Source organism: Theropithecus gelada, chromosome 3 (assembly GCF_003255815.1).
Source record: "Theropithecus gelada isolate Dixy chromosome 3, Tgel_1.0, whole genome shotgun sequence".
NCBI classification, from domain to species: Eukaryota; Metazoa; Chordata; class Mammalia; order Primates; family Cercopithecidae; genus Theropithecus; species Theropithecus gelada.
The window spans coordinates 39,647,293-39,661,477 of record NC_037670.1 but is presented as its reverse complement, the minus strand read 5'-3'; the positions used below and the strand labels follow the sequence as shown (position 1 = coordinate 39,661,477).

General features: G+C 34.6%; 1 pseudogene; it reads left to right on the top strand.

Moving 5' to 3' along the window:
- The first annotated feature begins 1,088 nt into the window (after positions 1-1,088).
- On the top strand, positions 1,089-1,826 carry LOC112621230 (annotated as a pseudogene).
- The last annotated feature ends 12,359 nt before the right edge of the window (positions 1,827-14,185 follow it).

Sequence of the window (14,185 nt, the reverse complement as noted above, 5' to 3'; positions counted from 1 at the left end):
CTAAAACTAAGATGACAGAAACATTTAAATGATCACAAAAGAAATTTAACACAGCTACCATTAACTGTTTCAACAAGCAATTAAAAATACATTTGAGACAAGTGGAAAGAAAAAGAAAGTATAACACAGAAATAGAAAGGCACATGAAAAAATTAGAAGATTAAAAATGTGGAAACTTTAAAACCAAAAAATTCAATAGACAAAATAAAAATATATGTAAGTGTGCTTTTATACTGAATATTGCAATATTAAAGAAAATCTAAATAAATAGCACCACAAAGTTTATACATTGGAAGGATTATGGTGAAGATGTAAATTCTCCCCAAATTGAGAGAAATGTTCATTGCAATTCCTCTGAAAATCCCCATAAGACTTTTCTAGACAAGTGTATTCTAAAAGTTGTATTGTAAAATTTATATAGAAATAAGAGGAAATAGGCCGGGCGTGGTGGCTCAAGCCTGTAATGCCAGCACTTTGGGAGGCCGGGAGGGGTGGATCACGAGGTCAGGAGATCGAGACCTTCCTGGCTAACACGGTGAAAACCCGTCTCTACTAAAAAATACAAAAAACTAGCCTGGCGAGGTGGCGGCGCCTGTAGTCCCAGCTACTCGGGAGGCTGAGGCAGGAGAATGGCGGGAACCCGGGAGGCGGAGCTTGCAGTAAGCTGAGATCACAACACTGCACTGCAGCCTGGGCGACAGAGCGAGACTCCGCCTCAACAACAACAACAACAAAAAGAAATAAGAGGAAATAAAAGTAGCTAAAGCAATACTTTAGATAATAAAATAGGTACACTCACTCTAGTCAATAAGAAAACTTAACTATATAGCTACTGTATTCATGACATTATGATTTTGAGAGGTAGAGATACAACAAAGATAAACAAAACAGAATGGAGTACCCAGAAATAACTTCCAAACAAGGATGGCCAACAGAGTTTTCACAAAGGTACAAAGCAATTCCTGGAGTAAGGATGGTACTTTTAATAAATGATGCTGAAGTCATTGGCTATTCGTAAGGGAGATAAAAAAAAAACACATCCTACATTAATATTAAATAAAAATCAACCATAGACTTAAATATTAAATATGCCTTGGTTCAAGGGATGGAAAGTCACCAGTAAGGATGGCAATGCCAGTGGAACCATGTTGCTTGAGGCTCTGGACTGCATCCTACCACAAACTTGTCCAACTGACAAGCCCTTGGTGATATTGGTACTTTTCCTGTTGGCCAAGTGGAGACTGGTGTTCTCAAACCTGGTATGGTGGTCACCTTTGCTCTGGTCAATGTTACAACTGAAGTAAAATCTGTTTAAATACACCATGAAGCTTTGAGTGAAGCTCTTCCTAGGGACAATGTGGGCCTCAATGTCAAGAACGTGTCTGTCAAGGATGCTCATCATCGCAACGTTGCTGGTGACAACAAAAATGACCCACCAATGGAAGCAGCTGGCTTCACTGCTCTGGTGATTATCCTGAACCATCCAGGTCAAATCAGTGCTGGCTATGCCCCTGTACTGGATTGCCACATGGCTCACATTGCATGCAAGTTTGCTGAGCTGAAGGAAAAGACTGATATCTGTTCTGGTAAAAAAACTGGAAGATGGCCCTAAATTCTTGATATCTGGTGATGCTGCCATTGTTGATATGGTTCCTGGCGAGCGCATGTGTGTTGAGAGCTTCTCAGACTATCCACCTCTAGGTCACTTTGCTGTTCGTGATATGAGACAGACAGTTGCCGTGGGTGTCATCAAAGCATTGGACAAGAAGGCTGCTGGAGCTGGCAAGGTCACCAAGTCTGCACAGAAAGCTCAGAAGGATAAATGAATATTATGCCTAATACTGCCACCCTGGTCTTAATCGGTGGTGGAAGAATGGCCTGAGAACTGTTTCAACTGGCCATTTAAGTTTAGTAGTAAAAGACTGGTTAATGATAACAATGCATCGTGAAACTTTCAGAAGGAAAGGAGAATGTTTTGTGGACCACTTTGGTTTTCTTTTTGGAGTGTGGCAGTTTTAAATTATTAGTTTTTAAAATTAGTACTTTTTAATGGAAACAACATGACCAAAAATTTGTCACAGAATTTTGAGACCCATTGAAAAAGTTTAATGAGAAAAAATTTACTATTAGACTTTTAGGATTTAACATAGGGAAAAACTTTTACAATCTACGGTTTATAAAAGTTTTTATATATAACAACAGGAACAAGATCAATTAATAAAAAGAGATAAATTGACTTCATCAAAATTAAAATTATTTTGTGTGTGCATTATTTTGTAAACAGAATGAAACAGCTTTCTCAAGCTACAGACAGAAAGAAAGTATTATAAAAGCACATATCTGAAAAAGGACTTATATCTGGAATACATAAAGAACTCTCAAAATGCAACAATAAAAAATCCAATTATAAAATGTCAAAAGATACATAGAGACAATTCACTGAAAACCACATTCTGATGATAAATAAGCACACCAAAAGATATCCAACATCACTAGCCACTAGGGATATGCAAATTAAGACTACAAAGTGATATTACTACACAACCATTAGAACAGCAAAAATTTAAAAAATTTAAAGTGACAGTACCAAAAGTTGGTGAGGATACAAAGAAACTGAATCTCTCCTACACTGTTGGTAGAAATGTAAAATGGAACAGCCACTTTTAGAAGTAGCTTAAAAAGTGGTTTGGAAATTTTGTAAAAAAAAAACTAAACATATGCTTATCATATGATCCAGCAATTGCACTCCTAGCCATTTAAGCCAGGGAGCTGGAAATGTGTGTCTATGCAAATATCTCTACACAAATATTTATAGCACCTTTATTTATAACATCCCCAAACTGGAAACAACCAAAGTGCTCCCTTATGGACAAGTGGTTAAATAAACTTGGTACATCCAGATAATAGAGTATGATTTAGCAATAAATAGTAACAGATGGCTGATGCAATCGGCAGCTTGAATGAATCTTGAGGCCATCAGGCCGACTGAAAACAGCTAATCTTAAAAAGGTCACATAGTATGTGAAACTTTTTACATAACAATAAAAAGTGGCCAAATTATAGAGGAGAAAAAACAAATTAGTGGTTGCTGAAAGATAGAGTTAGGGACTATGAGAAGATGGTGAACGGCACTGTAAAGGAATAGCATGAGGGGGATATTTATGATAATGAAAGAGTTCTATGGCTTGATCGTGGTCATGCTGACACCAACCTACACGTATGATTGCAGAACGTAGAGCTACACTCATACGTTGTACCAATGTTCGCTGATAGCCATGGTTGATTTTATTATTTTTTATACTTGAGATGCCATCTATACATTATTTTGTTTGCCTTCCAAGCAACAACATGGTCAAATAAACATTGTGGATACAATTTATAGAAATATAATTAAGGTTACTACTTTTACAATTCTATAGTTACCACTGCTATTGGACCAAAGGCCTAGTAAAAAAATAAATAAATAAGGTGAAGAATTATACAACTATGATATACGAAGAACCTTCTTACCTGGTAGAAGGTGGGCTGTTGATTGCTGACATGGTCTTCTACAAGTCTAATGTAACTTAAGGCAGCAGCTCCTTCTCTGATTGCGTATTCTTCGCTGTCTGAACTAATTCTGTTCAAATGTGGGCAGGTTTGTATAAGAATGGCAACAGAAATCCAGATAAAGTCACATGTTGTGTTTTAAGTTGTATGTCCTCCTTTGCACTGCTTTTTGGCTAATGAGGCTATAAACCAAATGAGAGTAACCTTGAAATATGTCTTCATCATCCTTGCCAGTTTTAACCTTTGGAATCTAGTCTATCTATCTACATGGAAAGATTTAGCTAAAGGTACAGTCTGGCTAAAAACATTCTGAGATGCATATTTTCTTGGCAATTTTTTATTTAGGTGAAACTGACAATATAAAATTTAACCATGCCAAGTGAACAATTAAATGGCATTTAGTACCAATCAAATTAAACAATTAAATGGCCTTTGCTCTGTTGTAAAACTACCTCTTCTATCTGGTTTCAAAAAATCTTCATCATTACAAAATAAACCTTCATATTCATGAAATAGTTGCTTTCCCGCCTCCTCCAGCTCCTTTAAACCACCAATCTGCATTTTGTGCTGCTGTAAACATATCTGTAAAGGTATTTGTTTGAATACCTGATTTTAATTTTGTGGGGATATAGATGAAGGCTTGGAATTTGGGGGTTATTTAGTAATTTGGTGTTCAACATTTTGTTTCATTTTAGAGAGGGGGTCTTGATCTGTTGCCCAGGTCAGAGCAAGCTCCACAGTGTAATCATAGCTCACTGCACCCTCAGACTTCTGGGCTCAAGTGATCCTCCCATTTCAGCCTTCCAAATAGCTGGGACTAAAGGCGTGTGCCACCATGGCCAACTAATTTTTGTTTTTAATTATGTTTTGTAGAGACGAGGCTCTTGCTTTGTTGCCCAGGCTGGTCTCTAACTCCTGGGCTCAAGTGATCCTTCTGTCTGGGACTCCCAAAGTGTTGTAATTACAGGTGTAAGCCACCACTCCCAGCTGTGTTTAACTTTTTGAGGACCAACTTTATCGGATAAGGGTGGCACCATTTTACATTCCCATCAGCAATGCATAAGATGTCCAACTGTTCCATATCCTCCCCAGACTATTATTCTGGGTGTTTTTTTTTGTTTGTCTCTTTGCTTTTGTTTTTTTTTTTTTTTTTTTTTTTTTTTTTTTTTTTTTTTTTTTTTTTGTTTTTTTGATAGCTATCTCAGTGGGTTGAAGTGACATCTTACTTTAGTTCTGACTTACATTTCCCTAATGTCTAATGATGTTGAACATCTTTTTATGTGCTTCTTGGTCATTTGTACAGCTTCTTTGGAGAGACACTTATTCAAATTCTTTGCCTTTTTTTTAAATGGACTTTTTGTGAGTTGTTATGAGTTCTATATATATGCCGAATACCTTATCAGATATAAGTTTTTCTAAAGTTTTTTCCATAATATAGCTTTTCTTTGTACTTTCTTGTTTCTTTAAATGAACAAGTTTTCAAATTTGATAAAGTCTAAATTTTCTTTTTTTATTGTTGTTTGTGCTTTTGTTGTCTGAGTTCTAATTGTGAAATAACTGCTTTAAAGAAGTCTCTTCCTGCTTTCATGAAATAATTAAGAGTTCAGTATATTTTAAGGTTCAATTTCATGTGAGCTTCTGTAATTTTACAGGTAAAATTTTAGCTACCTTTTTGTATCATAAACATGTCATGGTCCATTTTCAAATATAATATGTCAAAAGGTTTATGAGTGCAAATAAATTATTAATACAATTCTTATGCTCATTAAGTATGGTTACTTTGTACCTAGAATATTCTGGAATATTTCCATTTAGACCATCAATCTGTGGTTTTGAGAATTAATTTAAAATATTTTCAAAAGCCTTTGAATCTATAAAAGAAAACTTCTTCAAATTGGAAGGTGCGTGAGGTAGCTGAAAGATCGAGGAGCAGATGATCAGAATTCTTCATTCGAAGCGTCTTTCAGTGATTTGCTATTTGATCTCAGGCAATTTACTTATTTACACTGAGTTATTTTTCTAAATCGATAACTGCTATTTGGAAATTATACCTAATTATCTTAAAGAGAGCTTTTTTCACAATAAGAAGACACATTAAAAAGTTTAAAAAGAATAATAATTAGCATTGGTTAAATCAACGGAAGGTTTGCTGTCATTTGTTTGATATTGAAACGGCACAAGATAAAAAGTGGGTATCAAAATACAAAGAAAAAAATTAATACCAATAATTTTGAGTTATCTTTTCAAATTTGGTTAATTCGAAAGGAAGAATTATAACGGTATCTTGATTATTTCGTTAATTTTACAAACAAATTCAACTTGCTCCCATATCAGTTGCTATTTATGGTCCTAGACAAAAGTGTGAAATATTATTTTGCAGGTGAAGAAAGGAGCACTTCAATGTGGTTCCATGACATTGTATTCTCATTGCTGAAAGCCTGCATGACAATTTGATGATGTTAAATTGTTACCTTCTTATTCTAGCTATTAACTTGAATTGATATTTGATCTCTTTATAAAGAAGAAAATAAAGTATAACTTTAAAATCTTATTTTGTTTTGAAATCTAACACACTCATTGAAATCTAGCACACTCACACAACAGAACTAAATAGATTAATCAGTGACATGCATTATTCAGCTATCAAACAATCACCAACAATCATCTCACGGTAAGCTTAATAGGTCATTGCAGTTACCTTTATAGTATTAGAAACATTTAGTAAAGAATATTAACTAGGTTACCCAAAATATACTGTCTTTTTTGGTTTCTTTCTTCTGCAATAGATGACTAATTCATTGTAACGTTATCTTATCATGGCAATAATTTTTTATGCATGCCCCTTAGTCATATTCCTGATACTATTTAAAATTAATACTTTTCTTTCTTGTCTATAGAATATTCAGTTTTTCATTGTTCACTTAAAATTTAATTTCGTTTTTCTCCAGAAGAACAGGAAACCTATTTTGGGAAAATAGATATTTCTTATTGCATTTGATTTAGCTTCAGAATTAAAGAATATGTTATAATCGAAGTGATTTCAAAGGCTAAGGAGGTATTATGGAAAGTGCTCGGGAAAGCTTACTAGGAACAAATATTCTCAATGAACTAAAGATGAAGAGGATAGATGATACCATACCAGCACACTGTGGTAATTTATAACAGACTTTGGGAGCATTCTGACCCACACTTAAAAGAAAAAAATACAGCATTTTGTTCCCTACTTTTGCCATTCCTCAGTTAATGCTTTTTACAGAGAGAAAACACAAATCAAGGTTATTAAAGTTTTTTTGTATTAAAGCTGTCTTTAAATTAATTTTTTAAAGTATCTTCACACACTTACCTATAAAACCATAGAAAAATAATAGGGTTAGATGGATAATGGGTAAATGAGATAATTATAAATTATCTGTAATAATGAACCAATACTGCCATCTATCGCTTCCAACACAAGTCCATCACGCATAAAATTAATGTGCAATGAAATGAGGATATATGCCTTTGAGTCATTTTATATCGCTGAAATACCACAAATTTAATAGGCTAATGTTACACTTCAGAATGTGTTAGGTTATATACAGCAGATATTTGTTACATTACATTGATTATATTTATTATCTTTTAGGAGATAGTTTCCATTTATCAGAATTTATACCCTTTCTACAAAGTTTTATATCCTCTGCGCAAGGTGTGAATGTAGAGTCATACTAAGTGTCAGATGTTTGAATCCTGAGTAGAAACCATGGATGTTGCATGTAAATGGTATTCACCTAAAAAATTAAAACAATCTGCAGATATGTAATTTATGCAACCATACTGAGAATTTCCATGCTCAGTTTTATACAAAACTTGCTGTAGGAAATAAAGGAGAAAAAAAAAGTCCAAAATCCTTCTGCCAAGAAGATATCCTTTCAGCAGTTCTCAAACTTGCAGTATTGTGCTGAGCTTCATTTTGCCTTATATTTTAGTCAACCAGAAGCAAGTGATTATATGTAAAGTGAATCTGGCTTTCAGATATCTCATTACCTGCCTGGACCCATTCATAGTAAAGTCATAGATACAGGAAAATAATCAAATGACATCCTGAATATGTTAAAATAAACAACAACAAAAAGCAATGAAAACATCAATCCAGAATTCTATACCAGCAAAAACCTTCTTTTTTTAAAAAAAAAAAAAAGTGAATTTGAGACATTTTTGAAAAACGTGGTGGCTCACACCTATAATCCCAGCACTTTGGAAGGTCAAGGCAAGAGGATCATTCGAGGTCAGGAGCACAAGACCAGCCTGGGCAACCATGGGAGACTTAATCTCTATAAACAATTTTTAAAAATAGCCAGGTGTGGTGATGCACACTTGTGGTCCTACTATTGGAGATGCTGAGGCAGAAGAATCACCTGAACCAGGGAGTTTGAGGCTGCAGTGAACCATGATTGCACCACTGCACTCCAGCCTGGCTAACAGGGTAAGACCTCATCTCAAAGACAAGAAGAAAAACAAAAAGAAACACGTAGCAGATTTACTCTACAGGAAATACTAAGGAAGGAAAATGATCTAGATTGAAATATGTTACAGCAAGAAGGATGTGCATCTGAAAGGAAAATTTTAACAGATGACTGTTTCTATACCAATTGTAACTATATCGTGTAGGAATTTTTCCAGTGGTGTTATTAGGGTATAATTTATATCCAATAAATTTCACCAGTTTTAGTTTACAGTTTCACGAGTTTTGGCAAATGAGTACAGTCAGATAATCGCCACGAAAATTAATATATACACCAATTCCATCATTGGAGAGATTTCTCTAAATGTCCTTTGTGGCTGTAGCCAGCCTTTTCATTAACCCAGCATTCACTGTTTCAGGCCCCAATAATTTTACAGAGACCATATAAATAAAGCCACATGCTATAAACGATTTGGGTATCACTTATTTCATGTGGCATAATGCATTTAAAATACATTTAAAATGCATTATGATGTTGTGTATATCAATAATTTTTGTCATTTAGTAATATTCTGTTGTAAGCAAATACCATTTTTTTGTTTGTCTTTTTATTTATCAGTTGAGGTACATTTGTTTTGCTTCCAGTTTGGGTATATTAAAAATAAAGCTGGTATAAATATTCTTATATAGGTTTCTCAGTAAACTTAGCATTTTGTTTCACTTGGAGAGGTATCTAGGGTGGGATTACAGAGTCATATCGCAAGTGTATGCTTGATGCTCTAAGAAGACTCCCAAATTACTTTCCAAAATAACTGTAACATTTTGCATATTCAGTAATAGTGCATGAGAATTTCTTAACTTGTGTTCTTATCAACACTTCACGTTGTCTGTTTGTTTAGATGTTTTAATAGGGGTCTTTTGATACATTTGTCCAGTTTTTCATTTGCGATACCTTATGATGAATGATGTTGAACATCTGTTCTTGTGCTTATTTGTCATCTGTGTATCTTATCGGATGAAGTACTTGTTCAGATTTTTTTTTTTTTGAGACGGAGTCTCACACTGTCCCCTAGGCTGGAGTGCAATGCCGTGATCTCAGCTCACTGCAACCTCTGTCTTCCAGGTTCAAGTGATCCTCTTGCCTCAGCCTTCTGAGTAGCTGGGACTACAGGCATGTGCTCCCAACCCTAGTTATTTTTTTGTATTTTTAGTAGAGATGGAGTTTCACTATGTTGGCCAGACTGGTCTCAAACTCCTGACCTTGTGATCCACATGCCTCAGCCTCCCAAAGTGCCGGGATAACAGGTGTGAGTCACTGTGCCAGGCCCAGATTTTTATCCATTTTTTAAACGGGTTGTTTGTTTTTACATTGCTTGCAGTTTTTAGTTTTTGTTTTTTATTCTGGATGCAGATCCTTTATATAATTTGCAAATACTTCCTCCCAAAATGTAACTTCCCCCTCCTTTCTCTTAATACTATATTTCAGATAGCAGAAGTTTTAAATTTTTATAAAGACCAATTTATCTATTATTTTATCTTAAAATACATGTTTTTGGTATCATGTCTAAGAAATCATTGCTTATGTTAAGGTCCCAAAGACTTTCTTGTATGCTTAATTCTACAAGATTTTAAGTTGAAAAATATTGTCTTACATTAGATCTAAAATTGGTTTTAAGTTTTTTATAGGAAGTGAGGTATAAATGGGGTATACATGGGGTATAAAAAGAAGCTGTTATATATATGTATATATATTAATATATATATTTATGTATACAAATATAAAAACATTTGTGTGTATATAAGTTGCATATGAATATATAACTATATATACAAATATGTATAATCAATATATATTTATTATAGAATATGTTATATATGACTTATTGTATATGTTGTATATTTATATAACTTTTATAATATATTTAAATAACTTTTATGTAATTATATGTTATTTGTTTATATAGTTATATATAATTATATAAAAGTTATATAAATATGTAACTATTCATATACATACAACATATGCAATATGTCAAATATAACATATATTCTATAATAAAAATATCCCTTTTTATAAATGGTTATCCAATAGTTCCAGCACAGTTTATTGATGTATTTTGTTTTTTATACTTAATTATTTTTGTGTATTTGTTGAAAATCACGGACTATATTTAGCATTTCCATTGCTTGACTCTCTATTTTCTTCTACAAATTTACATGTCCATAAATTCTTCAATATCATACTGTCTTGGTTACTGTAGTTTTGAAATCTGATAATGATTTGTCTTGAAGTCAGAAAAGATAAGAAATCTAACTTTGTTCTCATTTATTATCAAAATATGTTGGCTATTCTAATTCATCTGTATTTGTACCTGAAATTTAAAATCAGCTTCTCCAACACTAAAAATATCCTTCTAGTACTTTTTTTGTTGGTTTTGTAGTTGTGGTGATTTTGTAGATGGCATTGAGAATTGACATCTTAATAGTAATGATGTCTGCTAATCAATAAACATGAAATATTTTGTTTTATAGTTTATAACATAGACATTGCACATATGTTGGAAGACTTACACCTAAAACTATTTTATGAGTTTTGTAGTGCAATTGTTATGTGCTACTTAGTTTTTCAATTTGTTCAAGCTTCTCCTCCTGAAAATGGTCTCTGTTTTTCTGTCTCTTTCTGTGTTATTTGTCATAAAGAGGAGAACTATAAAACACAGACCTAAAACCCTTAGAAGCACATTCCTCAAGTTGGGCCTAGAGACTGGTGAGTTTTGGATTCACATCACACAGGTGTTGGTTTTGACAAACTGTGCCATGAGTCCCTGAGAAACAATAGTGGATGAAGTTCCTTGTCCTGTTGTGTGCCTTGAGAGCTTGGCTTTTGTGACTAAGTGAGAACACCCTCTCTTAGTCCCTGCCAGTAAGACGGGTTATTGTCAGATTACATGATGTGGCCAGTCTAAAAGGACTGAGAATTCAAGACACACAGATTACTAAGACCCACTCTCTTTGCTCCAAATATGCCAAATTCTCAGGGGAGTTTGTCTTAATAAGAAGTCCCCTCCTTCTTGAGGGGATGAGGTGCTTTTGTCATCTCAACCTTTGCTGCCTAGTTAGTGCTGGGAAAGCCAGTCCCACAAGTGCCTGCCTGGTGTCTCGGGTTGGTGGGCCTGGGACTGGCAGCAACTCCGTGTGTCCACATACTCATGTGTTCACAATTTCATGAGGAGGTAGGAGACACCACTCAAAAACATCATCCTTAACGGCCCTTGGCAGCAAAAATCTTTTGCTATCGTAGCCTATCTCTGGGAGTAAATTTTGGAGGGATAATTCAGGCGGCATCTTCTGCTGTCATTTTAAAAACATCAATTATATCCGTGGTATTCCACACCTGGAAAGTTATCTTTGAGACTTTCTAGGAAGAAAGTTCTTTGCCTTGAGTCACCTATGCAATAAATAATTTGGCAGTATTTAAAAAGAAAACTTCTCAAAAAGCTCTTGTCTTAAACAGCTATCTTATTGATAACTATGAAAAGATACAAACTAAGTATAGCAACCAATCTCAGAGACTCCTTTAACAAGATTAAAAGGCAGAAATCAAATTTAAAACAAAATTATAATCCTATAAACCAGAAGACTTTTTGAATCTCTGGACCTCTAATATAAAACCATCTTCTGAGTTCAGCTCCATTTCCTCAATCTAAAAATTTAGTTTTATACTCAGAAAGAAAAACTGAAAATCCATCACCTGATATAAAAAAGGAAATTGAAGATAATGCAGTTGAACGAATGGGTCATTTTCTTGATATCATTCACGCTGTAACCCCATTTAAAAGGGAGTTAAAAGCAACGATCATTGTCTTTCAAATTGAACCTCTACAAAACCAGGGATGTACATCTGAAAGCAACTCAAAGGCCTGCCATTGTTTTTGCCAACCTTAGAACCTTCCCAGTTTGCCTCTGGGTGTTTGTGGATACTGTGTAAAGTCCAGACGTTGGAAACTGAACTGTTAATAAAAGTTGTATCATATGCTTTCTGTACCTCAATCAAGCATCCCATACGAAACTGCTAGGGGTACATACAACCCATTCTGGAGACTACTGTCATATATGTCATATAAAAATATTTTCAACCTATATTCATTCTCATCTTATACCAGCAACATGAAGATAGAAATAAATGTTTTTTCTAGACATTATATATATTTTATATTATACATTTATTATATTTACTTATATATGTTATATGTTATGAAGGGGTGGCCTGCCCCTCCACACCTGTGGGCGTTTCTCGTTAGGTGGAATGAGAGACTAGAGAAAAGAAATGAGACACAGAGACAAAGAATAGAGAAAGAAAAAGTGGGCCCAGGGGACCTGCGCTCAGCATACAGAGGACCCACGCCGGCACCGTTCTCTGAGTTCCATTAGTATTTATTGATAATTATCTTTACCATCTTAAAGATAAGGGAGTGGCAGGACAATAGGATCATTGTAGGGAGAAAATTAGCAGTAAGACATATGGATAAAGATCTCTGTGACATGGATAAGTTCAAAGGAAAATGCTGTGCCTAGATATGCATATGCAAACATCTCCAAAAACCTTTTAGCAGCGTTGTTTCAGCAAGTCCCACCTTTTGCCGTAAGGCGGTTTTCTCCTGTCTCCGTAAACAAAGCATACAATCGGGTCTCACACCGAGATGTTCCATTGCCCAGGGACGGGCAGGAGACAGATGCTTTTCTCTATCCCAGCTGCCAACATCGGCCAAAAGGCCTTCTTTCCTCTTGTACTAGTCCTCCTCAGCACAGACCCTTCACGGGTGTCGGGCTGGGGGACGATCAGGTCCTTCTCTTCCCACGAGGTCATATTTCATACTGTCACATGGGGAGAAATCTTTGACAATACCTAGCTTTCCTAGGCAGAGGTCCCTGTGACCTTTGGCCGTGTAAGTGTCCCTGGGTACTTGAGATTAAGAGAATGGTGATGACCTTTAACCAGCAAGCTGCCTTCAGGCACTTGTTTAACAAAGCACACCCTGCACAGCCCAAAATCCATTAAGCCTTGAGTCACCACAGCACATGCCTCTTGCAAGGACAAGGTTGGGGGTAGGGTCACAGATTAACAGCATCTCAAATACAGAACAAAATGGAGTCTCTTATGTCTACTTCTTTCTATGTAGACACAGTAACAGTCTGATCTCTCTTTCTTTTCCCCACAATATTATATGAATGGATAATAGATAATATATTTATGTATTATATATAATTACATATAATATAGTTTAACATATACTATACTGTATGTAATATATATACTATATATTATATATGATTTCTAGAAAAAACAAAGTACATTTATATATAATATATAATGTACATAAATATATAATATACATGTACATATATAATGTATTATAATTTTATAACATATCATATATAATAAAATACATATACTGTATATAACTATACATTATATTACATGCTATACTAAATATAATAGTATATACTATATACTATATAACAGTATATATTTTATATTATTGTATATTTCATTTATATAATTTCTAGAAGAAACATTTCTATCTTCACATTTGCTGGGGCAAGATGAGAATGAATATAGGCTGGGCATATTTTTATTTATGCCATATTTATTTCTATCTCCACATATATATATATATTTATTCATTAGGGAAAGAATGTGACAGGAAAAATCCTTGAGATATTCATTTGAGTTTCCGTCTTTCTATGGTGGACTACTCCGTCTGCTTAAGAGCCAGTATGCAAAACATATTTATATTCCCTTGTGTTAGAAAAGGTTTAGGTTGCAAGATGCAAAGAAGAATGCATCGGAAGAAAATTTCTTTATTCCTTTCTTTGAATGCATGGACTTGGAAACTTCATAATAGATTATGCCATAAAGGAAGGTTGAGGAAACGTCCCGGAGTCCTACAAGTCTAGAAATGAGTGCATCTCAACAGGTTCCTTGGGCGATGTATTTTATTACATGCAGAATGCGACTATGTCTCGTCAGCTCAATAGCTATAACCCTGAAGTCAGATTTACTCCACTCAATCTTGTTTATTGCAGGACCTCCCTACATGCTCTCATTGTTTGCTCCTGGATCTGACAGTCTACTTGAACCGTAGGCAGGGGTGGGTCTTCTGAAACATAAGGTAGTGAAACAGAGTGTTT